The sequence below is a fragment of the Pinus tabuliformis genome, chromosome 5_2, assembly GCF_031772625.1.
Source record: "Pinus tabuliformis cultivar Carrire ecotype Pingquan chromosome 5_2, CPIR1, whole genome shotgun sequence".
NCBI classification, from domain to species: Eukaryota; Viridiplantae; Streptophyta; class Pinopsida; order Pinales; family Pinaceae; genus Pinus; species Pinus tabuliformis.
Genome location: NC_142306.1, coordinates 584,698,625 through 584,702,022, shown reverse-complemented (window position 1 = coordinate 584,702,022; position 3,398 = coordinate 584,698,625).

Here is a 3,398-nt window from a genome sequence, read left to right as displayed (position 1 = left end):
CTCCATTTTCCCCTATTTTGACCAAGAGAGCGCATCAGCAGTCCCCCTCCTCGACTCCACGCCCAATGGCTTGAAACCCTCATGCTATACCTGCCTCTTTACCTGAAAACATCAATTTTCCAGCCAAAACAAAACAAAACAAAACCCCTTGAACTAACTAGCTAGCCTAAAATCCATTATCAAACAAAGCTAAATCAAAAGAGAGAGCCCTCTCTGACTACAGGTGGGTTAGAACCTGCAGTCCAAAGTTGGTCTGTGGTTACCTCGGCCGTATCCTTTCTGGAGCTCAAGGACAACCCGAGTGATAACACTATCCTAAAAGAGGCACACGAGAGAAAATAAAGACTTGTTAGTGAACCTGCAAAATAGTTCACAAGATAATAACGATCATGAAAGCAATAACAATGCACATTCAACAAGATATATAACAAAGAAATGAAATAGTTCATTTCCTTTAGTATGTAAGAATATAGACATGTACATCAAACTTTAAAAGAATAGGCTTACAACACTAATGATACATGCTGGAAAGTGCATTGGCTCTGAGACGTTTTGACAATTAATTGAAAGTTCCAAGTACACAATTACAATGGCGAAACACTAGCCCCAATAGTGTAACATGAAGCTACCACTTGCTTCTCCAAAGAATGATATACTCTCCTATGGTAAACTAGAGAATCCAAGGCTATCTCTCTAAAAGTCCAAGCCCTTTGCTTGAGTTATGATGGTTTATTTATAACAATTGAGGTGACCTTTAACCCCCCATTATGACTCTTGAGCTCCCTCAAGACTCTTGAGCTTCCATTTACCTTTTGAGATCCTCTTTAACCTTTGAGCTACATAATAATTGTTTCATATTCCCAATTTGACTCTTGGACTCCTAATTTACACATTTTACATTTTATTATTATTTTCAAAATAAAAAATTACAATAGAAAAAATGTGGCTAAAGCCATAACACAAAGTAATGCATCATGCTAAACTTATGGAAACTGTAACTCGTTGATGATAACATGTAACTATGTAGTAAGATATTGCTGCCAAGCTTTTTACTTTGTTGCTATGTGCTCAACTTTCAATGGTACACCTAGATTGTATCTTATTTTACCCTCCAGTGCATTTGGATATACCATCTTAGAATCTATTTCAATGTTTCTAAGCATCTTGACTAAATTCATGTGTATCTTAGTTGGCTTAGTCACATATTTTAGAATAGATTCTTTGGTCACCTCGAGCTCATCTTGAGTGGTTGGTTGTTTGATGCTATTCAAGAAATTGTTTATCTCTTTCTTGATAATGCTCCTTCCCTTTACTTCTATAAATGTGCCAAAATAATGTATCATATGCATCCTTTCCAAAGCATCCAATCCATGATACAGTCATGAATATGATGTTATGGTGAAAGTAACAAAAGTATGGATTTGTTATTAGATCTATAAAAACACCTTGATTTTTTCCCTATCTACTTCAACATCCTGACTTATTTTCTTGACCAATACTGCAGGTGTGCTCAGATATTTGGTGCCCCAGTGCTATATCATTTCTATGGTTGTATAAGTTATTTTAAGAACCTTCACCATCATCTCTGATCCTTTTTGCACTTAATTCAAGAGCACCACTGCTTCATGAAGAGTGAACATCTCTTTATATAATTGCTTCATAGTGTCTTCTAGCATCTTGATTTGCTCAAGTATTTTTTCTTTGAATTCATTTCTACTTTCAGCAGTGGAAGAAAATATCTTATTCTCAGATGTGAGATGATCAACCCATTGTTTTGCAAAAGTGAATTCCTTTGCTGACTTTTCATTTTCTCTCACCAATAAATCAATGTTCTCCTTATTGGCTTCTTCAAATGCTGCATTCATTGTTGCAAGTGCTCTTTGATTCTTCCAAGTATTCAACACAATCACCCTTTCTGTATTGATGGAAACATGGTGATGAGGGTCATTCAGAAAAAACCTTATTCTTTCCTAAACTATTATGTGCTTCATATGATCGAAGGTAAAGTTTGAAATGTCCATAACCCTATCATTTAGTGGAGGAACTATTCCCATTTCGTTGAATGTCAGATGGCCACCAGTAAGAGGAGGAAGTGGCTGATAGCTTATCTATTCCACATTTAGCATAATGTCTACTTCTTGATCATCCTCCTCCTGCTCATCATCCACCTGTTGGGCCTACAAATCCTCTTGTTGTCTCCTCCTTTATTCTTCTATAAATTTTTGCTTTGTTCTTCTTCCTTTTTCCTATGCATGGCTTCTTCCATTGTTTCTTCCTATTATCCTCCCATTTCCTCTTTCTCAACTCTTCATTTCTTCTTTGCATGTATTTTCTTTTCTTCATTTTTTGTTCTTCTTTCTATTTCTTTCTTCCTCTTGCTTGTGTTCCTCTTCCTGTTTCTTCTCCTCTTCTCACTTCCTCCATTATTATTTTAATTCCTTTCTTTACCTCTCCACTTCAATTTCACCTTCCGTGTTTGAATCTACTTTAAAATTTTCTGCTCCTCTCTTCTTCTAGATCATGCATGATCTTCCTCTATGGCTTGGAAACACTATATTGAGTGGGAAATTTTGAATACTTCCCTTATTGAACAATGTTTTGTATATGAGTTGTGTTATAAGGGCCCACCTCATATCCTGACCTAGTTTTTATGGAAACATTGTACCAATTCTTCATCTTTTCCTCATCTTTGAGAGAAGTGGAAACATATGGATAGGAAAAATGAAGCCTAGTACAATGTTTTTTCATACTCCCTTAGGGTCATATTATGGAAATGGATTTCACTGAACCCAATATGTATGAGTTCTTCAAATTCTACTTTCGTTTCATTCAGACTCATTAGCTCGTAAGACCCCACTTGTAGGGGAAGGAGAGGCCATGGTGACCTCTTCTTCTTCTGTAGTAGCTATGATAGTCTGAGCAATGATGATATCCAATTTCCTGCATGGCCATCTTATCAGTCATGTACTTTGGTAAGAGGTGTGGTGGCTTTTGGGAACCAAATACTCTAATATAGGTGCCCTAAGAAGAAACAAACCAATATGAAACTTTAATAGTTTTTTCTTTAGCTTAATCAGTCATGTAGGATTCCTACTCTTCAAATATCATTTGATAAAGAATACTAAATAAATTCTCAAATAATTTATCATAAACTCCCCTTGAATTGAATTCTGAGAGTAGCTTGCAATATATATTGACAGAGAGCGATTGTTGAGTCCACTTCCATTCTAGACTGAGAAACTCATTTTTGGTACAAATTTCATCAAGCAAGTACACAAACATAAAGAACCAAGTTTTCATGCATTCCACATCCTTCTTCTCCTTTGATACATTAATCTGTAGTTGTTTGGAAATTATATCTGACTAGTTGAATATATTCTCTTCTATAACCATTGGGT